General features: G+C 38.6%; 1 protein-coding gene and 1 long non-coding RNA gene across 7 annotated transcripts in view; one reads left to right on the top strand and one right to left on the bottom strand.

Moving 5' to 3' along the window:
* DENND5B (DENN domain containing 5B) overlaps positions 1-26,126 on the top strand; it is a 187,813-nt gene that overhangs the window by 5,313 nt on the left and 156,374 nt on the right. The window lies entirely within an intron of this gene.
* Positions 233-13,547, bottom strand: LOC144616923 (uncharacterized). Its single transcript, XR_013556799.2, has 3 exons — positions 12,744-13,547; positions 2,237-2,365; positions 233-540 (listed from the first exon to the last, which is right to left on the bottom strand). It is a non-coding gene; the product is annotated as an uncharacterized LOC144616923 (long non-coding RNA).

Genomic DNA, 26,126 nt, shown 5'->3' with positions numbered 1-26,126 from the left:
AAAAAAGATGAGCTTGACTTGAGTTTAGCAAGCATTTCAGGCTTGCCTTTATTCCAGACTACATGTCATAGTTAAGACTGCTAAAGTATGACTTTAAAAGCAATGGCCTCATGTACAGGCTTGGGTGGGTTAGAGCTGCCCTGATATGACCACCATTGGAGGTATCTTGGTTGTTATCTGTGTTGACATTATTAATCTTAAAAATAAAGCCGCCAAGTTATTTTACCAGGAAAAATGGGTTTATTCAGGAATAGCAGAGAATTGCAATTCAGGACATGCAAGCCACAGCAAAACCATAGGCAAGTCTGGAGAAGAAAGTAGAGTACTCCTCTTTTACAAAGGAAAGAGGGGAGTCGGGGAGGGCCTCTTATAAACACAAAGTCCATTGGAGTAAACTGGGAATTCAAAATGTGGTGGCTTTGCAGTGTCACTGAATTGTAACAGTCTCTTATTGGGTGGGCTGTTGCCAGGCGAGGAGAAAACCTTTCTTCCTTCTGCTGAGGCAGTATTTTAGACTTGCAAGATCTCTTTCTGTTGGTTCTGCAATCGAAAAAGTGTGGACAAAGGAAGGTATGATTGTTTGTGAAACCATAATTAGAGCTGGATGCACAGGCAGAAGCCAGAGTCCAATCCTGGCCTGATACTTAGGACATCTGTGGGCTTCAGTGTTTTCATCTATTTTGAATGGGTAAATGAAGTGACTGATTTCTGAACATACCACCCCTCTCTTTCATGAGCCTGAACTTGTTTTTGAGTGAAAAAACTAAATATATCTATTTAAAAAAAATTAATTCTAGATGACATAGAGTAGACTTCACATAGTCAGTGAAGCAACTGCCTTCAGCTCAGGTCATGATCTCATGGTCCATGAGTTTGAGCCCAGCATTGGGCTCTGTGCTGACAGCTCAGAGCCTGGAGCTGCGTCGGATTCTCTGTGTCTCCTTCTCTCTCAGCCCCTCCCCTGCTCCCACTCTGTCTCTCTCAAAAATAAATAAACATTAAAAAAAATTTTTTTTAATGGCATAGTGTACAAGAACTGATATATACCACATATGCCACATGAGGACCGATTGAGAAATTAAAATTTCAGCCACAGGGGTGCCTGGGTGGCTCATTCGGTTAAGCACCAGACTTCAGCTCAGGTCATGATCTCACGGTTTGTGGGTTTGATCCCCTCGTGGGGTTCTGTGCTGACAGCTCAGAGCCTGGAGCCTGCTTCAGATTTTGTGTCTCCCTCTCTCTCTGCCCCTCTGCCATTTGCACGTGCATGTATGTGTGCTCTCTCTCAAAAATAAACATTAAAGAAAAATTTTAAAAATTTCAGCCACAAGGAAAGGGAAAAAAAAGGTCTGTGCAGTTCCCTTTATAGGAAAGGTGCAGTTTTTTTTTTAATTTTTTTTTAACGTTTATTTATTTTTGAGACAGAGACAGAGCATGAATGGGGGAGGGGCAGAGAGAGAGAGGGAGACACAGAATCGGAAGCGGGCGCCATCAGCACAGAGCCCAACGCGGGGCTCGAACTCACGGACCGTGAGATCGTGACCTGAGCTGAAGGCGGACGCTTAACCGACTGAGCCACCCAGGCGCCCTGGAAAGGTGCAGTTTTTAATAAACTTTTTGAAATATTATATCAGTTCACAGACTCTCAATTACTATCTATATTGGTTCTTAGGGAGCCAGGGACCCCTGTTTGAAATCACTGTATTAGATAATCTCTAGAAGTCTGTACTAGTAGTATACGTGACACTGCCAGTTATCCACAAAATAGGCAGTGGGATCTAAGAATAATTTTTTCGGCTTAAAATTCTTCAGTAGCTTCCTTTGTATTTGGATTAAGATTCAAACTCTTTACCCTGTGTCTCAGTTTGTTCAGGCTGCTATAACAATACTATAGACTGGGTGGCTTGTAAATAACAGACATTTATATCTCACAGTTCTGGAGGCTGGGAGTCCAAGTTCAAGGTGCTAACAGATCCTGTGTCTGGGGAGGGCCCTCTTCCTGGTTCATAGATGGCCCTCTTATGTGGAAGGGCTGAGAGAGCTCTCTGGGATCTCTTTTATAAGGGCATGAGTCCCATTCATGGGGGCTCCACCCTCATGACCTAACCATTTCTCACAGGCCCCATCTCCAGATACCATCACATTGGTATTAAATTTCAACACACGAATTTTGGGAGACACACAGATATACAGCACCCTGGTTTGCAAAGCTCTTCATGATCTGGTCTTTACCTACCTTTCCAGCTTTTTCTGACTGGATCATTCTTCCTGCTGTGTTGTTTTTCTTGAAGGTCCTTAAAAACAGCAAGCTGTTCTTGTCTCATGGCCTGTTCATCTTCTCTCCTCTCCCGGGAATCCTCTTCCCCTAGACCAGTATTGTCCATTATAAATATAATATGAGACACATATGTAGTTTAAAATTTTTAATAGCCACATTCAAAAAAAGGTAAAAAGAAACAGGTGATATTAATTTTAATGGTGTATTTTATTTATCTATCTAGGATATTATTTGAGCATATAATCAACATGAAAATTATTGAGATATTTAACATTCTTTTTTTTCTTACTAAATCTTAAAAATCTCAAAATCCAGTGTATATTTTACCTCATATCTCAGTTTGGACTAGCCATGTTTCAAGTGTTTAATAGCCACTAGTGGCTGGCTACCCTCTTGGACAGTGTAGCCCGACATCTTGGCAAGATGTGCTGCTTCTCCTCATTCAGGTCTCTGCACAAGTATTACCTCCTCAGAGTTGCCTTCTCAGGCCATCCTGTATAAGATAGTGTCCTTCTTTCCCCTGCTTGCCCCACTCTTGCCAGTAACCCTGCTTTATTTTCCTCATAGCACTAATGGTTCCTGGCAATATATTGTAAATGCATTTATTTACTTCACCTTCTTTCTCCTTTTGATGTTTTTATTTTTGAGAGCAAGAGAGACAGAGCGTGAGCGGGGAGGGGCAGAGAGAGAGGGAGACACAGGATCCCAAGCAGGCTCCATGCTGTCAGGGCAGAGGCTGACCTGGGGCTCGAACTCAAGGACTGTGAGATCATGACCTAACCTGAAATGAAAAGTTGGATGCTTAACTGACAGCCACCCGGGTGCCCCATGATTAATTCTTCAAAAAGGTATTTTTCAGTTTTGGGGTGAGCTACTAAAGTTTCTTCTTTTTTAAACAATATTTATTTAGGGTACCTGGGTGGCTCAGTCAAACATCTGACTTCAGCTCAGGTCATGATCTTGGGGTTCGGGAGTTCGAGCCCCACATTGGGCTCTGTGCTGACAGCTCAGAGCCTGAAGCCTGCTTCAGATTCTGTGTCTCCCTCTCTCTCTCTCTCTCTCTCTGCCCCTCCCCCACTCACACTCTGTCTCTTTCTCTCTCTCTCTTTCAAGAAAATGAATGAACATTAAAAAAAATTTTTTTTTAATTTTTTTTTTAACGTTTATTTATTTTTGAGACAGAGAGAGACAGAGCATGAACAGGGGAGGGGCAGAGAGAGAGGGAGACACAGAATCTGAAACAGGCTCCAGGCTCTGAGCTGTCAGCACAGAGCCCGACGCGGGGCTCGAACTCACGGACCGTGAGATCATGACCTGAGCCGAAGTCGGATGCTTAACTGACCAAGCCACCCAGGCGCCCCCAAAAAAAATTTTTTTAAAGTATTTATTTATTTTGAGAGAGAAGGAGCTCAAGCAGGGGGAGGAGCAGAGAGAGAGGGGAGAGAGAATCCCAAGCAGGCTCCAGGCTCTGAGCTTTCAGCACAGAGTCCAGTATGGGGTTTAGTCCCTCAAATCATGAGATCATGACCTGAGCTGAAATCAAGAGTCAGATGCTTAACTGACTGAGCTACCCAGGCGCCCCTAGAATTTGTTAGCCTATTACTTCTCTCTTGACATAAACTGTGATGAATAAATGAATAACCTTTTTTTAAAAAACAGCTTTATACAAACAAGTATGCAGGTATTAGCAAGGTTTTTTTGCTCGTTTTTGTTTTTTAAGCATATAACATGTCTTATTTATTTAAAAACTAATGCCAGGTGATGAGCACATAAATGGTGGCTAGTGTTTATGAAATTTTAGAAAGTGGTTGTACTAAAGATCAGTTGTAGCTTCCATTGTGATTTTAGAGGAATATCTTAGGAAATTGCATTCATAGTTTCCTTCTTCATGAGCATCCCATATCAGTTTTGGATATGGTCAGCCAGGACAGTTTCTTTGTTTCTCTAAAGTTTTTGTCTTTATTGTAACCTGCATAATGTTCTGTTCCATCTAAGACTTGACTTGTTGAAATGGCACCATGTAATGACCAAAAACTTTCAGTAAGACTGTCTTTTCCTCTTTACTTTTCAAACAAAATGAGTGTAAGGAGCTAAGAAGTGAGAATTCTAGGAATAAAAGTGGAAGTATTTTATATGCTGCTGGAATAGCACATCATGAGGATAAAAACATGAAACAGTTGCTTTCTTAGACATCCCTGAGCCTTTTCCAAGAATCCGTGACTTCGACTAACTTTATTCTAAATTAAATATTATAACTGTTCTAGTTAACATGAACATTTTGAGTTAATACCTTACATTTTTTTTTATAAACTTCTATATGTCACTGGTACAAAGCTATTTTTGAAATAATGTTTTCTCTAAATGACTTTCAAAGATATGTGTTAGCATTAAGTCAGAAGGCGCTCTAGGAAGTCACCTTTATACAATGAAGCTATGAAAATAGCTAACATTTATGGAGTCATGAATTGTGGTTGGTGATTTATAAGCATTATTTTTAGTCTTCGTGATAACCTGAAGGTATCATTTCCCTCATTTTATAGATGAGGAGGCTGAGGTTCAGTGAGGTGTTCCCCAAACTCACAGAGACCAAAAACTGGGATTGTATCCCAGCCTCTCTGACTCCAGCATACGCCTCTTCCACTGTGCCTTGCTGCTTCTCCAAATCATCTAGACCAGCTATCCTCAACTCCTAGGTGGTGACATATTAGTGGGCCTGTCTTTTCTGAGCTGAGTCACAGTAATTATTAACAGTAGTTGAAATACTGAGGCTGTAAATGATACGTTTAAAAATAAGTGGAATAAAAAAAAAATAAGTGGAATGGATTCAAGGTCTTCCCTCTAACGACGCCATTCTCTCTCAGTTCCATTCTTATGTGCTTTTTTGGCTGGAAGAGAAAGAGGTGGCATTTTATGCACCACGACAGTCATTGTGTATAGCCAACACATAATGGGAAATATGTGTAGTTAATGCTGCTGCTAAGCTACTGTTACTGATGAGCTGTGAATAGTTTTCACATGTTCGTACTCTCTTAGGAATACCACTACAAAAGTATTCTTACTTGCTTCCCTTCCCTGTAGATTAAAAAAAATTTTTTTTGTTCATAATCTGAGGACATACATGGGAGTATGTTTTTCAACACTTAGGCTGATCTAGACTACTAGATACTTGTAATTTCAGCTCTGCTGTGAGGACCAGCATGCTGAATACTTCGGTATTGGTCTAAACTGTGAAACCCAGTTTAAAGATATTTTTCAGTAGTCTGTCTAGATCTCAGAGGCCTTGTGATGTCAATCCATCTGTTTTATGTAATTTTCTCCTGGTCAAACCTGGAGAATCGGGTTTCTGCTTTGAAGAGCATGTTTTCTTGCCCTTTCCTGTCGTCCTTTTTTCTGAGTACAGTACATTCTTATAGTCATTTATTAACACAGGGAATTTTTCTATAGTTTGAGGAAACATGGTAGAAGTGATACATAAGGTTCTGAGAGTCTTAATTCTTCTGTACAGTTTGGCATAAATTTGCTCAGACCAGGCTTTTTGTACCTTCCCCGCACACCCCCCCCCCCCCCCCCCCGTCCTTTCTACAAAGATCGCCCTTTCACCTTAGTCCTTATGAAGTCACTACCTATTGCTTTTTTGGTTGTCTCTTTATATGAAGAAGAAGAAATATTCTTTTTTTTTTTTTAATTTTAATGTTTTTTAAAAATTTTTTTTAATTTTTAATTTTTAATTTTTTTTTTTATTTTTGAGACAGAGAGAGACAGAGCATGAGCAGGGGAGGGGAAGAGAGAGAGGGAGACACAGATTCCGAAGCAGGCTCCAGGCTCTGAGCTGTCAGCACAGAGCCTGACGCGGGGCTTGAACTCACAGACCGTGAGATCATGACCTGAGCCAAAGTCGGACGCTCAACGGATTGAGCCACCCAGGCGCCCCAGAAATATTCTTTTGATCAAAATCTCCAGTGTCATCTTGGTGAAGAGTTGTTAATGTCTAAGTAGATCTTCCAGTTACTTCATCCCAGCAGAAACTGGGCAGAGTTTCTGATTTCCCCTGGCTTTTCAGGTTTAATACTTTGTTTCTAGTATACCTTTAGTTTCTTTCCTTTGTCTTTTCTCATCCTTCTTTGAGGAAACAGGGACAATTTGCTAAACAATATTCTTTCTGTATGCTAAATTTATATCATTCTTTTTTTTTTTTTTTTTCCTTTTTGCTGTAGTTTGGGACTAAAATAGCAAGGAGGGATTATTACCTCCTAGGCAGATAAGACAGGAATTGTTTTGAAGGGGAGTGAGCATCTTGGACTCCTGTATGATTCCGTGACATGGAAGTCTTCCCTGTCACAAGACTTGGCATTAGCGTGTCAAATGGAATTTGATGAGAATCAGCTACAGACTTGGGTTGGAATAATTTGAGCAGCAGAAATTTAGGACCAGTTATAGGCTTAAAGTTTATGGATGATTCACTTCCAGGACCACAGTGTTTTGTTTTATTTTCTAGGTTACTTTCTCTTCACTTCAACTTTAACCCTAACCTTTGAAGAAATTTAAATGGCTGGGGTAATAAGATAACAGATTGTTTAAGAATGTTCCCCATCTCCTGTCTCAAGTGTATTCTTTTTCTTAATAAACTTTTGTCTGGCTTTTAAAATGTTCTGGCTCAGCTCCAGGGAAATGAGCTTTCCAACTTGACTTCATTTGCTTTGTGCCATTGTTCACAAGAACAATGACTGATTTCACAGTTTATTAAAACACAAGCATTGGTACCATTGAGGTGAGTATGCCAAAATAGGTTATTTTGTTTAGTTGTTCTCACTCCTGTCTGGCAGTGCTTATTTTTTCCATTGGCAGTTCTAGCTACCATTTGATTTAAAATAAATATAAGAAAGCTGTGTGTGCTCAAATGTAATATTTTGTGTACTCCTCACAGTGAAGGATGGACGGGCTTCAATGTACTGTGAACCACTTGTAAACTAACCACTTGTAAACTGTCTTGTCCCTGGTGGAAGGGGTCAGTGGGGAGAGAGTATGGGAGGGTGGAAGGCCGTCGAAAACCCCACCTCTTATTCCAAAAGTCCTCTTTTCCTGATCTTTTGATATCTCTCTCTCTCTCTCTCTCTCTCTCTCTCTCTCTCTCTCTCTCTTTTGTACTTGGAACACAGATTTTATGGTTAGAGTGTGAGAAATTGTGCAGAGATATCCAGACAAATGTCCTAGAACTTGGAGCCCTCAGATTTAATAGCCTGCTGGAGGAGTCATTATAAAGTCTCCAGCACAAATGCTGCACTGACTGAAAGTTTAACAAAATCACATTCATTCTTCCCTGGAAGAGTGAAAATTTAGATTTTTCTGAATGTGGCCTAGGACCACAAGAAGTAGACATACTTTGTTGAATCATTAGGGGGCAGAGGCCTTGATGTGAAATGTCTGTTGACATGTATGCACATTTAGTATTTATTTCTCTGCCCCATTGAACTCCGTTGAATTCGTCAGGTGACAGCTTTTAACTGAAAGTCAGTCTTTGATGGACAGCTGAAGCATTGGTGTATGTGTGTGAGAGATTTGTTTTTTTTTTTCTTTTTTTAATATGTAGGGGAAAGAAGTAACTTCTTAAATTCCTTGCTTTTAAAAATAAATTCTTTTTGAAATACAGATTCGCTTTGGGACTTAAAGGAGAATGTAAATGGTTGTATTATTTTAGTAAATACAACTGAATAGCTTTTGACCATCTCCTGAAATGAGATATAGTCTCCTCTCAAGTGTGGGAACTGTTTTTCACCCTGTTCCCCTGTTCCCTGACCTCTGCCTTTTGACCCTGCTGCTTTGTGATGAGATTATGGGCCTTTGAGCTTTTCCTCAATGTACCCAAGTTTCCTTACACAGCAACATTAAAGCTTTATGCTTTCTTAAAAGATGTTCTTAGAATTGAGGAGAACATTCAGATTTAGTTGTAGACATGCGTTTTTTCTTTAAATTTTTTTCTTTAAGAAGTCTATTTTTTTCTTAACATTTTCCAGAGTATCTATATATTCTCTAATAGGAACTTTGAAGTTTTGTGGGTGTGTGTATGACTAAATATGTTTTTTATTTGGAATAAAACTTTGTAAAGTAATGTTGCTTATTTAGGGAGAGGCCAAAAATTACAGCTTTCTAGGATAAGGAAACCCAAGAGAGACCCTATTTACTCCCCATTGTTGTCTGTTTGGAATGAAAAGTTAAAATCTGGATTCAGAGGGTATCATGCGAGAATAACAAATTGAATATTTTCAGAGAAAATCAACCCTTTAACCTGCTTATTTGATACTAAATGCTTTTTAGACACCTTATTAGATGCCTAAAATAGAGTAGGAAGAGCATCAGGGATAGACAAAAGGAGATCATTTGATTTTGCTACTTGTTGGTAGAGCATATAAGTTTGTTTGTTTTTTGTTTGCTTTTTTAGACAGGATAAAATTAGTGTCAAAAATAAAATGTTGGGGATGATCTATTTTATTATTGTTTTGCATACTGTCTTTAGGTTTACCCAGAAAACTAAGCATTTGCTGTTTCAGACATTTTAGTAGAACTTTCTGAGGAATGTCTGTTTTACACACTGAAATGTTCCACCAGAGGTGAAGATAAATAAAATAATTGGTTTGAATTAATAAAAGGCAGTAAGTGCTTTTTAAAAAGTTGTGGCATTAGAGGGCGCCTGGGTCGCTCAGTCAGTTGAATATCTGACTCTTGATTTTGACTCATGATCTCACAGTCGTGGGATCAAGCCCATGTCAGGCTGAGCATGGAGCCTGCTTGGGATTCTCTTTCTCCTTTTCTCTCTGCCCCTACCCCACTCGCACTCCCTCTCTCTCAAAATAAATAAATACACCTTTAAAAAAATTAAAAAGTTGTGGCTTTTAAATTATAGAAGTAATATGCTCATTTTAATGAGAACAATAAAAACAAAAATAAATAAAAACTAGAGAATACAGGATTACATTAAAGAAAACAATGAACACCTGTTATCCCAGAGGGGTAGAATTTAAAATAAAAATAGAAGTTCTGATTTCTGGTCACTAATTAGATGCCAGAGTGACCATTTAACTGAAGTGATGTGGCTAAATGAGCTGAGCAATAATCCGAGAAACACAGTAGCATTTTTTTAGGTTGAAGTCATTGCCGCTGATTTAGTATATGAAATCTTTAAAGATCTCTGTAAATAATTATTGATTGAAAGAGTGAATAAATAAATGAAATGGAGTTCTCTACCTCAGGTGTTTAATTTGAGGGATAAACATTAAATCCTTAGTACTTGACAACGCTTTCTTTTAACCAAAATGCTTTATACCACCAGGAATTAAAGTGAAATGGGAAAAGAAAGTAGCTTTGAACCCCAGGAGTTTAATGCTAAAATAATCTATTTTTTTTTCCTTTATGGAAAAGAAAGGGGAAAGTGCCGATGACAAATGAGATGGGAAGACAGAGGAAAGAAGCTAATAAGAAAAAGAGGCAGTTAGTTCAGTGACAGATAAGATAAACTCTGGATTTTTGTCTTAGTGGGAATCTGATTTATTTGTAGTTATATAGCAGAATGGAAATATGTTTAGGTGGTATGAGATACCTCTGATGGAAAATCTGATTGTCTCCCTTCAGGTTGCTGGGAGAGAATCATTTTAGGGAGGCTGAATCTAGAAGCAGCAGCAGATTTGACACTTATCCCTCACAGCTCCCTGCCTGCCTCGTTGTAGAGGCTGTGTAAACATTTCATGGTTAATGCTGGCACTAGCTGCAGAGAACACAGTGAATGTCTGCAGTTTTTCTTTTCATGTAGTGGAGTAATAATAAGAACAACGACAGTCTTTGATTGTCTGGCAGTGTTTTGGCTGTTGGTGCTTTTAGATCCCTTCTGTAAATGACTTTCCTCCTAAAATCCATTTATCGTGAACATATAAAACATCAAAAACATATGAAATATGTTTAAACTAAATGAAGACCTTAAGAAAGCAAAGAAGGGGTATTTATCATAGTAATTGGAAGAACTTAACACAAGGGCAGATGTGCCTCTTTTTCTTTATTTTTTTAATTTTTTTGCCTCTTTTTCTTTAAACTGTCAATTTACTGTTATGAATAGGACTTCTGTCAGTAATGACAGTGCATTCTAAAATTTTTTTGAGTAAATGAAACAAACTCTTCTAAAAAAGAAAAAAACTCAAAAAAGAAAGCACAAGAAAGAGAGAGAACCCTAGTTAGTTTTTATCTGGAGAGTTATTATTTGCATTTTTGTTTCTGTTTAGTTATTTTTTAGGATGAGCCAAATTGAGGTGGATTTTAGTTGCTTTAAGTACTGTGACTGGCATTGATCCTTGAAAACATTTTTGGAGCATATAGCATAGTAACTAAAGAAAGTAGAGGGGCACTGTGGAGAAGAAGGGGCTTATTTTTTCCCACATCTGTGTTCCTACATTTTGTTTCTAGGACCAAATGTACATGTTAGTCACTCAGAACAGATGTGTAGATTAGCCTGCTTTAAGTATTTCATGGAGTGGGAGATGAGTTGGGAAGACAGGCTGAATCTAGCTTTTGGATGATTTTTCTGTCAGAATGCTTCTTGTTATAGGTCAGAGAGGACCTAAGAAAGGAATTTGGCTGGTTCACATAAGTTTTTTTAGGGGGTGGGATGTTCAGGTATAATTTGAACAGAGCTCTAGCTTCATTTCATTGCAGTTCTTTACGCTCTATCACCAATGCTGACTTCCTTTACAGGGTGCCTTCATTCCTTCATGGTTATAAAATGGTAGGGGTGCCTGGGTGGCTCAGTTGGTTAAGTGTCCGACTTCAGCTCAGGTCATGATCTTGTAGTCTGTGAGTTCAAGCCCTGTGTCAGGCTCTGTGCTGAGAGCCTGTTTCAGATTCTGTGTCTCCCTCTCTCTCTGACCCTCCCCCACTGATGCTCTGTCTCTCTCTATCTCAAAAATAAACAAACGCTAAAAAAAATTTTTTTTTAAATGGTGACAGTACTTCACACTTCACATTTGCACATCACACCTTCCTTAGATTTAACTTTCCTCCTCCGCTCCCCAGTCACATCATGAAACAAAAATCTGGGCTTTGCTATGATTAGACCCCTTTAGGTGACACTTCCCTGAGGCCCATTCTTAAAATATTGGTGTGGTGAGGAAGATGGGATTAAATGGACTGTTTAGAGACCAGTTTAGGATGAAAACTAGGGCTGCTTCACAATGGAAGGGGAAGGGAAATGGCTGTTAGGAACCAACCGGACTGAATGCCAGACTATGAACAATGCCCTTTGAGAGACAGAAAAGAGCCCCTAAAAGGTTTTGAACAAAGGGAATGTCATGCTCAAAGCTGTGCTTTAGGAATATTACTCTGGATGAGGGGTGTAGAGTGGAATTAAACTGGGGAGAAACTAAAAGTGCAGATACCAGTTAGGAAATTGTTATTTTGCAATTTTACTGAATTCATTTATTCTAATAATTTTTTGTTGGAGTCTTTAGGATTTTCTGTGTATCCTATGCCATCTGCAAATAGTGACAGTTTAACTTCTTTAGTGATTTGGATGTCTTTTTCTTGTCTGATTGCTGTGGCTAGGACTTCTAGTATTATGCTAAATAAAAGTGGTGAGAGTGGGCATCCTTGTCTTGTTCCTGGTCTTACAGGAAAAGCTCTTAGTTTTCCACCATTGAGTATGATGCTAGCTGTGAATTTTTCTTATATAATAGCCTGTATTATATTGAGGTGTGTTTCCTCAAATACACTTTGTTTATTGTGAATAGGTGTGGAATTTTGTGAAATGTAGAAGACAGTTCTACAAAACAAACTAGAGGGGAAGGGCTTGAATTAGGATAGTGGCAGTGGGAATAAAGAAGAGAGGATGGATACAAGACGTAGGAGAAACATTAGATGAATTGACGTGGCAGCTTTATTGTATGTGAGGTTAAAGGGGAGATGAGACGCACATGACTGAGATTTTGGGCCCAGACAGCAGGGATATGATAGTGCCATTCATAGAAGGGAAGAACACAGGAGAAAATAAGTCTCAGAGGATGTTTAGGTCAGTTTTGAATTTGTGATAGTGATAATGCTGGTATAACTTTATTTTCCTTTACAGGAAGGAGAATTAAAACTGCTTTTTTTTTTGCATCTAGCCATGGTAGTAGTGATTAAATGTTAAAGGGCATTTGTACAACAAATGGTGGAGCTAGAACTTGAATTCAAGGCTTCAGACCAGGAGTTCTGTGTTCTTTCCATAACGTGACACTTACCTCTATTTGTAGACATAACTCATGAATTCTTTCCCTCCCTTCTTCTCGCCCTCCCTTCCTTTTATTGAAGGAACCAAGAATGGGTGCATGTTAATTTACACGAAGTGTAAAAATTCTGTAATTAAGAAAAATATAGAAACTGGCCAGATACAAGCTGAGACTTATTTTTGAATTAGGATAATTTGCTGGGCATTAATTAGTAAATAATTTACCTTCTTTTCTGCAATGCTTCAGTTTGTAGCTAAAATGCACATTTGTTCTGTGACAAGTTTTAGCAGCGCATTTGGAATGCATCTGTATTCTTCAGCTATGAGGCAGTAAACCATATGCTCTTTAACATTTTGGAGTTTGTACGGCAAACAACCATCTAACCAGTTGGAATGATTGCAGGTGCTTGCAGTGGGTTCTGGGCATTCCCACCTAGAATGTCCAGGTCATCTGTTACTGCTCTAGAACTGTGTGTGCCAATTAGCTGATAATGCATATATAGTGTTTACTATAGAGCCTGACTGGATGTAATTGCTCCATAAACATTAGCTATTATCCTCATAAACATAATTGATTAGAGGAAGCCTCAGATACTTTGATGAGATTTAAGGGGTTGATGGAACTAACTCTATTTCAGATGTTCCAAGACAATCCTTGGGGTTGTATCCTTTTTTACTGACAGATAATTTTATCCATTTAAAATAAAATAGATAATACATTTATGTGGTATCTTTTTCAGAAGGTAGAAAAAAATTATATTAAAAAGTGTATCTCATCCTTTTCCCTAGCCTTCCAGTTCCTTTCCCCAGACACACTTATAGTTATCACTTTCTTTGTGGATGTTTCTAGAGGTATTCTTTGTGTTCCGATATGGTTTTTTTTATTAATCTTAGATTATACTCTTTGAACTTTGATGTATTTCTCTTACCCATGTTACTGCCTTTTTACTTCACTTTATTTGATGATAATAATAATGAAGGTATTGCTCAAATTATATTTTTTATTTAAAGCAAGTCAGGGGCGCCTGAGTGGCTCAGTCATTTAAGCGTCTGACTTCAGCTGAGGTCATGATCTCACGGTTCGTGAGTTTGAGCCCCACGTCAGGCTCTGGGCTGACAGCTCAGAGCCTGGAACCCGCTTCAGATTCTGTGTCTCCCTCTGTCTGCCCCTCCGCTGCTTGCACACATCTGTCTCTTGCATTATCTCAAAAATAAATAAACATTAAAAAAATTTTTTTAAAGCAAGTCAGATACAGTCCCTAGTTTGCAGTCATGTTCAGAGATGTTAAATGAATTGTATAAGTTTACATTGCTAGTGGCAGAATTAGAACCAGAAGGAAGGTTCTTCTGCACCCAAATCCAGGCTCCTTATTCATTACAGAGGAACTTAGCCATTCTCTTATGTGAAAGAACCCACCTCCCTAATTTGATGGAAAGCAGTGCACTTATACTTAAAACGAATAATAGTAAACCTGTTATATGTTGACTTAAATCACATTCTAAATGAAAACAGGATTAACTTTGGGCCATTTTACATGGGAATCACAAATTTTGTTGACTGCCCATCTGTTTCCAGAGTAGGTTTTCTACATGTAGTTGACTAAAGGCATCCACATAAGTAAGACATATAAATTAGTCAAGAGGGCTCAACCACATAAATGTAAGAGGACTCCATAGATACACTCTTTTCTTTTTAGTAGGTAGTTGAAGGTTATACACATGTTGAATTAATAAAAGTTTTACTTAGAAAAAAACTTTATTGGGGGGGGGGTGCCTTGGCAGCTCAGTGGGTTAAGCGTCTGGCTTCAGCTCAGGTCATCATCTCACAGTTCATGAGTTCGAGCCCTTGATCGGGCTCTGTGCTGATAGCGTGGAGCCTACTTTGGATTCTTTCCTCCTCCCTCCCCCCCTTGCCCCTCCCCCCCTTGCCCCTCCCCCCCTTGCCCCTCCCCTGCTCATGTGCACACGCTGTCTCTCTCTCTCTCTCAAAATAAATAAATTTCTAAAAAAAAGTCTCTTTCTCTTAACACCTTCATTATAAATAGGCTTGTCAATAGAACTACTTGATTATGTTAGTTAACTATTCCTATGGGACAAAGTATCCTAACATACAGTGCTCAAAACAGATGTTTATTATCTTGCATACTTTGTGAGGGTCAGGAAACCAGAAGCAGCTTAGCTGGGTGGTTCCAGCTCAGGGTTTCTCTTATAAGTTTACAGTCAAGCTGTTGGAAGGGGCTGCAGCCCTCCTAGGGCCTGGCCCAAGTGTGGCTGAAGCATCAGAGTCACAACCTGTGTGATTGTGGGCAGGCCTCTCTGTTCCTCACCACTTGGGCCTCTCCATAGGCTGCCTGCATGTCCTAATGGCATGGCTGCTGGTTTCCTTCAGAGCAAGTGCCCAGAGACAGAGAGAGGTCCGTGACGGAAGCCAACATCTTTTACAACCTAATCTCAGAAGTGGCATACCATCATTTCTGCCTTATGCTTTTGGTCACACAGACCACCCCTGCTTGGTATACTGTGAGAGGGAACTCCACAAGACTGTGAGTTACCAGAGGCAAGGTCGTTGAGAGCCATCTTGGGGGCTAGCTACCACACTGATTTGGGCAATGTTAAGGCTCTTAAACTTCTGATTTAGAACCTACAAACTTTAGGAACAATTTTTAAATAGAGTATACAAAAGCTGTAGTGGTGTGCAGGATTTTAAAGCAATTTGTATTTGCAGTAAATAATACAGATCTATTTTAGAGAAGCAGTACTGCAGAGTTTGAGCTTGGGCTCTGAAGCCAGACTGCTGTGGACAAGTTACTTCAATTCTCTTTACCTAATAGTAATAGTACTCTTAACTGCTCTTTGGATATGCTGGTCAAATGCTTAGAATAGTGCCAGGCACATAAGGGGTGCTCAGATGTGATGTTTATTATTTTTATTGTTAAAAGAACTTGAGAATACACGTGCACTCAGCTGCTTTTGTGTCTGGAATATATGGTACAACATTGGAAGTTGAGTCTGGAGAGCTAGGCAGGAACAGTGTGCTCTGGGAAGGATGGGCCTTCACCTCTGCTGGCTATGCATAGTTGATTTGTGTTTTTGCTGTTGCTTACCCTTGGCAATTAGTGTTTATTTTAAACTACTTTGTTTAAAAAGAAGTGGTTAGCTTTTGTAGCACTTTGTCCATTTCTGCTTCAGTAGTAACACCTGGATTTATGCTTCAGCCTCAGCAGTTCATGGCACACAGGTGTTCCTTTCTTTTCTCTTTTAAAAATTTTATGTAATAGTCCTAATTTGAAAGAGAAGTTATGATGGTATTGCTCTTTAAAAAAGAAAACGAAAATGAGAAAAAAAGGAATGAAAAGCGTTGTAGTGGAGGGGAACAGAAAAGTGCTTGATAAATTATGTAAGGAAGCATTTGGCTTTGGTCAGAAATTTAGTTGTTAGCCAGCTGTAAGCAAACCCATCTGGCACACTTTTCATTTATTCTTCTGAAATATTCATGGACTCCAGCAGTCCCTGCCTTGTTTCCATTAGATCCTCACATATTCTCATCTTCTGGTAGCCAGTCTGGAGTTACAGTGGGTTGCCCTTGTTTTGTTTCCTTGTTGCTGTCGGTGTAATCAATAAAGAATAGGCACTCAAGGAAAAGTTTATATATACTCAAGTTTCTTACAAAATAAGTTGTGGAGCAAATGAAATAATGTAAGATTTGAGAACAGTCAGTCACTACAGTGCATTATGCTTTAAAGTATTTGTGGTACTTTGAACATCTCTGAATTATGAATCTCTCCTGATTAGTAAGCAGTACCCTTCATTTTTATTAAAGATATTTTATTTTGATTTAGAGACCATGTGATTAGTAAACGTAAATTTTTTAATTTATAAAAGACATTTGCATGTTTCTTGTTAAATCCTGGAGATCTTTTGAAATCAAATGATTGTAGATCAAGGAGATCATAAGTAATCCTTTTTTATATTTTAAAATTAACTTTTATTTTGGATCATTGATACTAGGATTATTATTTGGCATTCAAAAACAAGTTCTGAAAATTTGTCATATAAATTATTCTCAAAGCTCATGAAACTGCTGTTTTACTGAATAGTAACTTGAGATTCACCTGGTTATTCCTACTTCTTTTTTTAAGAAGAAACTTGGCTACTATTTAGGAATGTCGTCGATGTTTAAATATGATTTCCTTCCATTAGCTCCCTGTTTTACATGAGAAGACAGCCCTCATTTTTTTTTAAAGGAGGTTGGCAGTTGTGTTCATACCAACTGCTGAGATTTTACCTAGTTGAGTGATAGATTAAGATTTTAAAAACAGTGGGGTCAGTCTTTTCATTTTTGTAGGTTAACATTGTGACAGCAATGTTGAAAACTAGGGGCTGTTTGTGTCAAATTTGTATGATACGGATTTTAATGTTTAAGTCGAATCTTCCTTTGGTTTATCTTTTTTTTTAGCTTTGGCTCTTTTGTCTGCTCTGGCTTTGCAAGATGAAGAAACATAATGTCTTTTTTGGGGTCAGTGCTTCCCAGAAACCTGGCTGACTCTAATGGTCAATAGGACCCATTTGCCACCTTTTGAACAAAGGATTTGAAGGCCTTGCAGGCTGCCCGTCTGTCTTGGGAAGCTTTGTGCAGCCAGTGTGCGAAAAGAAGTTTTATTGGCAGAAGCAAGCCTTTTCTACATAAGTGCTAAGAGTGTGTAAGATACAGTTTCTCTGTAAATACTTAAAGTGTATTTAGTTTTGTGCTGTGTTATAAGTCATCTGATTTTGTTCCCATGTTTAGGAAGAGATGAGTTGGACAGAATTAGAATTGAAGTTATTATGCAGTTTTTTTAGAGTTGAAAGAAGATGAAAATTAGTTGCTTGTATCACCTATTATTTCATTCATTTTATTTTTCTTGTAAAATTATCATTTCCCAAATCATATACAAGCCATTTTTTTTTTTAATTAAATTTGGGAGTCATTCTGTAGTATAAAATGTGTGAACTCTTTACCCATGAGTACTTAATTTGCTATTTTGTCAGGTAGATTTTTGGGCACTGATGAGGTAGGGCTGGTCAGGTGTATTAACATTATTTCTAAGCATATCTTTCTGCCCTCTAATCTTAAAGCTATTTGAGGGAACCAGGTTAGCATGGTAGTTAAGAGCATGCGTTCTGGAGTTTAAAGTGCCTGAGATTAAATGTTTATTTATTTTTGAGAGAAAGAGAGAGAGAGAGAGGGAGCAAGCGAACACGGGGCGGAGAAGCTCCGACGAGGGCTCCGCTCTGTTAGCAGAGAGCCATCAGGAACTGTGAGATCATGACCTGAGCTGAAGTGGGACACTCAGCCAACTGAGCCACCCACACATCCTAAAGTACCTGAGATTACATCACAGTTCTGCCACTTGTTGTGTTGCCCCTTAAACATTCTTTTTTTTTTTTTTTTTTTTTTTTAAAGTTTATTTATCTATTTCAAGAGAAAGGGAGAATTCCAAGCAGGCTCCACACAGGTAGCCCAGACCCTGAAACAGGGTTCCATCCCAAGAACCATGAAATCATGACCTGAGCCAAGATCAGGGGTCAGGCGCTCAACCAACTAAGCCGCCCAGGTGCCCTGTCCCTTAAATTTTCTGGGCCTTACTTTATTATTATTTCTAAAACAGGGACAGGGGCACCTGGGTGGCTCAGTCGGTTGAGCATACAAATTTAGCTCAGGTCATGATCTTGAGGTTCGTGAGTTCAAGCCCCGCATGGACTCTGTGTGATAGCTCAGAGCCCGGAGGCTGCTTCAGATTCTGTGTCTCCTCTCTCTTTCTGCCCCTCCCCCACTCGTGCTCTGTGTCTCTCTCTCTTTAAAAAATAAATACACGGGGCACCTGGGTGGCTCAGTCGGTTAAGTGTCCGACTTCGGCTCAGGTCATGATCTCACGGTCCGTGGGTTTGAGCCCCGCATCGGACACTGTGCTGACAGCTCAAAGCCTGGAGCCTGCTTTGGATTCTGTGCCTCCCTCTCTCTCTGACCCTCCCTCATTCATGCTCTGTTTCTCTCTGTCTCAAAAATAAACACTTAAAAAAAAAAGTAAATAAATACACATTAAAAATAAAACAGGGATGTATTTAACTATAAAGTTGGTAGGTTGATAAGATAATGTACAATATCTGGGATACATAGGAAACAATACATATAACCTATTATTCTTAGCACCTTGTACAGTGCCATGCACATAATAGATGCTCGCTGCACATTTTTTGAAATGGGAAACTTCCAGAATATGTAGCCAGTGTGGTCAATATATTTGATAAATTTACTGAAAAGAAAAAATTCTCATGTATTTGATATTTATTTTAAGCACAGTCACCATACTTGAGGCCACATCTGCTCCTATCATGGGCCTATATAACATTAGGTGCTCAGTACATGATTAAATAAATTATTGATTTTTCATTTCCCCATTGAAATGTAAGTTTTTCCAGAAGAGACTCATAAATATGGAGAACAAACTGAGGGTTACTGGAGGGGGTGTGGGGGGGGGGGGATGGGCTAAATGGGTAAGGGGCACTAAGGAATCTGCTCCTGAAATCATTGTTAAACTATATGCTAACTAATTTGGATGTAAACTTAAAAAAATGAAAAATAAAACAAGTTAAAAAAAAATAAATGTAAGTTTTTGTTTGTCACTTTATGCTAAACTGATTGTTTTTAGGTGTCTTTTTTTTTTTTTTAATGTTTATTTTTTGAGAGAGAGAGAAAGCAGGAGCGGGAGAGGGGATGAGAGGGAGACACAGAATCCAAAGAAGGCTCCAGGCTCTGAGCTGTCATGAGGGCACTGAGCCTGACGTGGGGCTCGAACCCATGGTCCGTGAGATCATGACCTGAGCTGAAGTCTGACGCTTAAGCAACTGAGCCACCTGGGTGCCCTTTAGGTATCTTTTTTGAAAACTGAAACTGTGAATTCAGGAAGTCAGATGTTGGCTAATCGGATTTAAATGATGAGATTCTTTTTTTTAAAAAAATTTTAAACTAAGCATCAAGTCTCAGGTAAGGATCTTAGAGACAAACTGTTAAGGGTATATGGATCAGAAATTATTATTTAATATATTTGCATATGCCTGGAATTAGGGTATATTTTCTTGCTATTTCTCTGTTGCCATGTGTAGGTAAGGAAATGCTTTGCTATGCTTTAAATTGTGTTTTGTTTTCCCCCCATGACACTCTCACATTAGTGTGTAGCAGCTGTATGTTTATGACTCAGATAGAACCTCTGAGTATATACAGATTCTTTTTTGGTAACTGACCTCTTTTCTTCATCCTTTGTATATGGAGTTATCTTTTCAAGTCCCTAAACTTGAAACTTTGTCAAGTAGGGTCTTGACAAAAGGTTCTAGCTAATCCCTTACTCCATTTTCTCATGGGAATATTCCCTGTAATTCTAGTTTTTGGCTTTTTTTTTTCTGCAGTCTTTGTTAGGTGAGATGAGGTCACCAAAGGTAAGTTCCGTGTGTGTGTGTGTGTGTGTGTGTGTGTGTGTGTGTGTGTGTAGGGGGGGGCTCTGGTTGCAATTCAAATAGCATGGACAGAGTAGGCCTCACTCAGAAGTGATTTTTGAATAGAGACTTGAGAGAAGTTAGGGGAGTTAGCCAAGTAGACACTTGACATAAATGCCTTTTGGGCTAGGAGAACAGGAAGAGCAAAGGCCTTCAGTGGGGCCATGATGGTTTTCTAGTGACTTAAAGGAACCTTTAGGAGACTGGGAGAGTGAACAAGGGGGAAGAATAACAGGGCAGAAGGGTTACAGGAGGTCAGAAAGGCCTTGTATTTTTGAAAGGGCTTTGGTTTTAACTCTAAGGGAGATGGGGAGGCATTGCAGGTTTGAACACAACACAGACCCCTGACTTACTTTTAAAAAGATAAATTTGGCAGTTGTATGAAGACTAAATTTAGAGGTACAGGGAGATTTGTTAGGAAGCTTGCAATAATCTAGGTAAGATATAATGGCAGCTCGGAACAGATGGTGAGATATGATCAGTTTCTGGATATATTTGGAAGATTGAAACAATAGGATTTCATTACAAGTGGTGGGGTGTGAATGAAAGGGGGAAATCAAGGGTGGCTGCAAAGATTTTGACTTAAGTAGCTTGAAAGATGGAGTTGCCATCGACTTAAATGGGGAAGACTGTGTTGGACGGGTTAGAGAAGGGGTGGCAAATTAGGGATTCAGTTTTGAACATGCTGAGTTTGAGATGCCTGCTAGATATCTTAGTCAAGAATGCAGTTAGATGTAGGAGTTTGGAGTTAGAAAAGATTGAGCTGGAATTACAAATTACACATGTGTTTAAGTCCTTGGGACTAGATAAGATCACCAAGGGAGAGATACAGATTCAGAAGAGGAAAAGGGCCAAAGATAGCTCTTAGACATTCTAACATTGAGACTGTATCAGTAAAAGAAATAAAAAAAGAATAAGCACACTTAAAAAATTTTGGGCACAAAATTAAGAGGGTTTTTGTTTTTTGTTTTTTGTTTTTTTTGGTTTTTGAGAGAGGAGAGAGAGTGTGCTTGCGTGAGGGGCAGAGAGAGAGAGGGAGAGAGAGAGAATCCCAAGCAGGCTCTGCGCCATGACTGCAGAGCCCAATGTGGGGTTTGAACTCACGAACTGTGAGATTAAGACCTGAGCCAGACCAAGAGTTGGAGGCTCAACTGACTGAGCCACCCAGGCACCCTAATTATGAGTATTTTTAAAGGATATAATAAAGAAGATGGCAATAGCACTCAAAGTATCTTTTTCTTTCCCCTTTTTCTTCTCATAAAATTCTTAAATTTTTAAAATTTAGTAGTAAGCTTAAGGTCACAGTAAACACACAGCCAACTCTTTTTCTGGTAGATTAACATCTTTTGATTTTGTTCCTTTCACTACTTCATTGGTGTTCTTTTTTTTTTTTTTTTTAAGCTTGTTTATTTTGAGAGTAAGAGAGATGGGGAATGGGGAGGGGCAGAAAGAGATGGAGAAAGAGAGAATCCTAAGGAGACGACACTGTCAGTGCAGAGCCTGATGCAGGGCTCAAACTCACAAACTGTGAGATCATGACCCAAGCTGAAATCAAGAGTCGGATGCTTAACTCACTGAGCCACCTGGGTGCCCCTACTTTATTGATGTTCTTAAATCTTTGATTAAACTTCTTTAATTGCTAAACAGATACTAATAAATGCTATCAGATTCTTATATTTCCATTATACTTCCATTAAACTGAACAGTGAAACAAAATACAGACAGAATATCCTTACTGCCAACAATATATTCATCTATAAATTCTGAAAATGATCAGCTATTGAGCACAGTAGGTTTTAAATTTTTTGCTTGTGTTTTTACTCCTTGCCTGAGATAATTCCAAAATATTTGTGTTCTGGCAACTTTATGTGCTGAAGCAGTACATCATAATGAATGATAGAAGGTAGCTGATATAGCTGATGGAAAATCCTTGCCAGTGCTTCCAATTAGATTAATGGATCTGATTCTGAACTAAAATATTGCTTAGGGGAGAAGGTGTCTTCCTTCTCTCCTTCCATTCTGTGTTCCCTGTTCTTAAGCTTGTCTTTGCATTTGATTTGTTGAGGAAAAGTATCTTATGGAGAGTACCTTGATTTGCCATTAGTTCATTTATTGTACTAATGGAAGAGTTCAAGTAAAATAGGTTGGAGATGGATTATTTTCCCTTTCCTTGGTAATAAGGATTATCTGTCAGTACTAAGATGGTAGAAGGTTTGTTTTTCATTTTTCACCTGTGGTTAAAATGTTTGTTCCAAATGATGTATTTACCATTGAATTAAACTGTATTTGGTGATTGAATGACTGATATTGTTAGGGAAGTATACTTTTCTCTTTCCCATATAGATAATGCTTCAACAGTGCTGAACAAATGACAGTCAAAAGAGTTTTAAAGCAATCCTAATGAAGGATGAAATGGTATTAGTTGCATTTGTTAATAAAAATCAATGTCAGACTATGTTCATGAGGTTTCTAGTTTGAAGAACCACAGAGTTTCAAATACTAAAATAAACTTTCAATTGCTAAATGGACACATAGTCAATTCTTATTCATTAGATTGATTTGTGTCTGGGTTTTTCTCTATAATTGAGCCAGTCCTTTATAAGGAGGGAAGTAAATGAAAGTTGATTTTAGAGCATTGTGCAAAATGTGTTTTTATCCATCAGTGTGAGTATTTTTCTTGTTTTGTTCATGGAGTATGGGTTCAGAGAATTGTTAATACAATACCAAATTTTATTTACAGGGTCAAAATAAGTCTTGTAAATAAAAGTTTGTGCCCCTTGGATACTAAAAGACTGGGAATTGAGTTATTTGGATCTTGCATCTAAATATTTGGAGTTCTAGGAAAAATTTTATGTTAGACTCAGGAGGTCTTCAAGTTTCCATAGATCAAGGAACTGTGGTTCGGTTTTCTTACTTTGCCATTCTTTTGGTTTCACTGGAATAATCTTTGATGGGAAAACTGAGAACTCATGTCACTGGGAAGTGTCACCAAGTGCAATTGCCTTTCACTCCATGCCCCAGAAAAAGAAAAAAAAAGGAGGTGCAGGGAAGCTGTGATCCATATTGGTACATCACAAAGAAGGAAATTTAGAACTGCTCTCTATGAGGAGTTACTAAGAAGGACAGTAAAACTTTGTGCTTTGTGATAAACGTCCATATTACTTGAGAAAGGACTCAATGAGTATAGTTACAGCTAGATTATCACCATAGTGAGCTCCTAAAACTGGTCTGTGTGGTTGGTTTTGTTCTGGGGGGTTAGTTTTTGAGAGAAAGAGAGACAGTGGGAGTGGGGGAGGGTCAGAGAGAGAGGGAAACACAGAATCTGAAGTAGGTTCCAGGCTCTGAGCTGTCAGTACAGAGCCCGATTTGGGGCTTGATTCATGAACTGCTAGATCATGACCTGAGCCGAGTCAGACACTTAACTGACTGAGCCACCCAAATGCCCCATTATCTTAACCTTTTAAAACTCCATAATATAATTTGGAGATGACCCCATGTTAGATCTATATTATCCTTTTTTTTTTTTTTTCTTTTTTTAAGAGAAGGAGAGAGAGGTAGAAAGTGTCAGCAGGGGAGAGGAGCAGAGGTGCGGGGAGAAAGAGAGAATCCCAAGCAGGCTCCACACTCAGCGTGGAACCCCATGCGGGTTTTGATCCCAAAACTGTAGGATCATGACTTGAGCCGAAATCAAGTTGGACTCAACTTGACTGAGCCACCCAGGCAGGCGCCCCTGCATTATCCTTTTAATGGCAGAACATCATATACTTTATGATGTACTTTTATTTATTTACATATTGTCTTCCTATAGGTTCTTAGATTGTTTCAAATTTTTTATTATAAATAGTATTGCACAGAACTTCTAGTAGGAAGATATTTGCACACATTTTGAATTATTTCCTTAGGTCACATTTCTGAGGGAAACTGCTGGGTCAAGCAGCGTGTGTGTGTGTGTGTGTGTGTGTGTGTGTGTGTACACACATATATTACCAAACTGCCTTCTGTAAAGGCTGTACCAGTTTACTTTTCTACCAGTATTGTTGAAGGAATAGTATTGGTTTTGACTTTTCTTTTTTACCCTCCACTGTGTATTTTGTTAAGAAGACATACTCCACTGAAAAATTCAGAATCTCTTCATTCTATAAATAATAGGTTTCTTAATATTGTTCTGGAGAAACCTCTGGAATTCCCATGTGTCATAAAACTCTCTTCTGAAAATTAAGAATGGCTTCTTATGAAAGCCCATATGGCTGAAAAAAAATTTTTAAACAATACAAAGATACCATAATTAAGGTAACATTTACCTTTTAAAATAATTTTAATCTAAGGTTTTATTCATAATTTTCCTTAGTCATAATTTTTTCCTTAGAATTAAGGGAAAAAGGCAGTGCTTTTTTAGTGTAACAAGAAGATTTGGTTATCATTGCTGATGGGGTCGGTGGTACATTTTAACTCATTTCTGAACTTTCCTACTGAAGCCACAATTAGAAAATGAGCCTGGCTTTCAGTATTGTGTTTATTGATCCTATGCTAAAAGGCCCAAGTTTTCAGCTGCACTCGATAATATATTCTCTGTATAAGGAGACTATAGTACTGACCTTTGAAAAAAATACATAGCCATTAATTAATTAAATTGGTCTCCTTGAAGGCACTCTTGCTGAAAAGGTCTGTCCTTTTACCCAAAGGAGGAAGAGGTTTGATTAATTTACAGATTCTGCTCTAGTACGTATTACAGTATTTGGGAAAATGTCAGGTTCTCATGAATTTAAAAATATATATGGGAAATTCATTTGTTAATTGAATTCATTTCCAGAAGGATGTGGTGGGAATCAGCTTTGTTGAGAGGCAGTATGTCATGTAAGGAAAAAACCCCTGGTCTCACAATCAGATACTCTGAATTTTATTCCTTTTGGGAGAGTCATTTAACCTCTTTAAGCCTCTGTTTTCTCAACTGAGTGGAGTAGTTTCAGCTGCCCTTCAAAAAATTTAATGAGGATGCCAGTTACCTAAGGATCGTATTAAAATACAAGCTGGATTAAAAAAAAAAGGTGGGGGGGCACCTGGGTGGCCTAGTCGGTTAAGCATCCGACTTCGGCTCAGGTCATCATCTCATGGTTCGTGGGTTCGAGCTCGCATTGGGCTCTGTGCTGACAGCTCAGAGCCTGGAGCCTGTTTTGGATTCTGTGTCTCCCTCTCTCTCTGCCCAGTGCTCACTCGCTCTCTGGCTCCCTCTGTCTCAAAAAATTAAATAAACATTAAAAAAAAAAAAAATACAGGCTGGTTCCGTAGGTCTGAGCTGGGCCTGAGGCTCTGCATTTCTAACAAGCTCCTGATATGTCAGTGCTACTGGACCAACTATCACAATTTGAATAGCAAGAAATTAAATATCTGTCTTTCCTTCTAGTTCTGAAAGTCTGATTCTAATTTAAGCTATTGTTGGCATTAAGACTACTATCTTAATGTTTTAAATATTTTTAATATGGTAAGGTTTAAGTAAAATAAGACAAACATTTTTACAACTTTCAAGTTTGCTAGTAAGAATTTTTTCCTGATCATGTCTAAGACTTGTTTTAAGATACTCCAACACTCACTTCCTTCCCATAAAATGGGAGAGGAATAGATAAAACAAGAATAATAAAATACTGATATTGTTGAAGATGGGTGATGAGTACATGGGGGTTCATTATACTTTGTCCTTATTCTCTGTTCTTAGGTATGTTTGAAAATGTATAAAAGAAAAAGTAAAATACAAAAATAAATGTGAATCTGCCAGGGTTATAGACTAAGGTTTTATATATGTGTGTGTGTGTGTGTGTGTGTGTGTGTGTGTGTGTGTGTGTGTGTATAGTGTGTGTATATATGTGTGTGTGTGTGTATATATACACACACACACACATATATATATATACACATGTATGTGTGTATGTAGCTTCAGGCAATGGTTTCTCAGTACTAACTTGTCTTGTAGGAAGCAATGTGGTAATAACCTGAAGGAAACTCTTGGAAGGAAACAAGCATAATGGCTAATGAAGCACATTTGCTACAAACAGAGAAACTCAGAGCTGCCATTCTCCATGTGCA

Source organism: Panthera onca, chromosome B4 (genome assembly GCF_046562875.1).
Source record: "Panthera onca isolate mPanOnc1 chromosome B4, mPanOnc1 haplotype 2, whole genome shotgun sequence".
NCBI classification, from domain to species: Eukaryota; Metazoa; Chordata; class Mammalia; order Carnivora; family Felidae; genus Panthera; species Panthera onca.
This window is presented reverse-complemented; position numbering and strand designations above follow the sequence as displayed.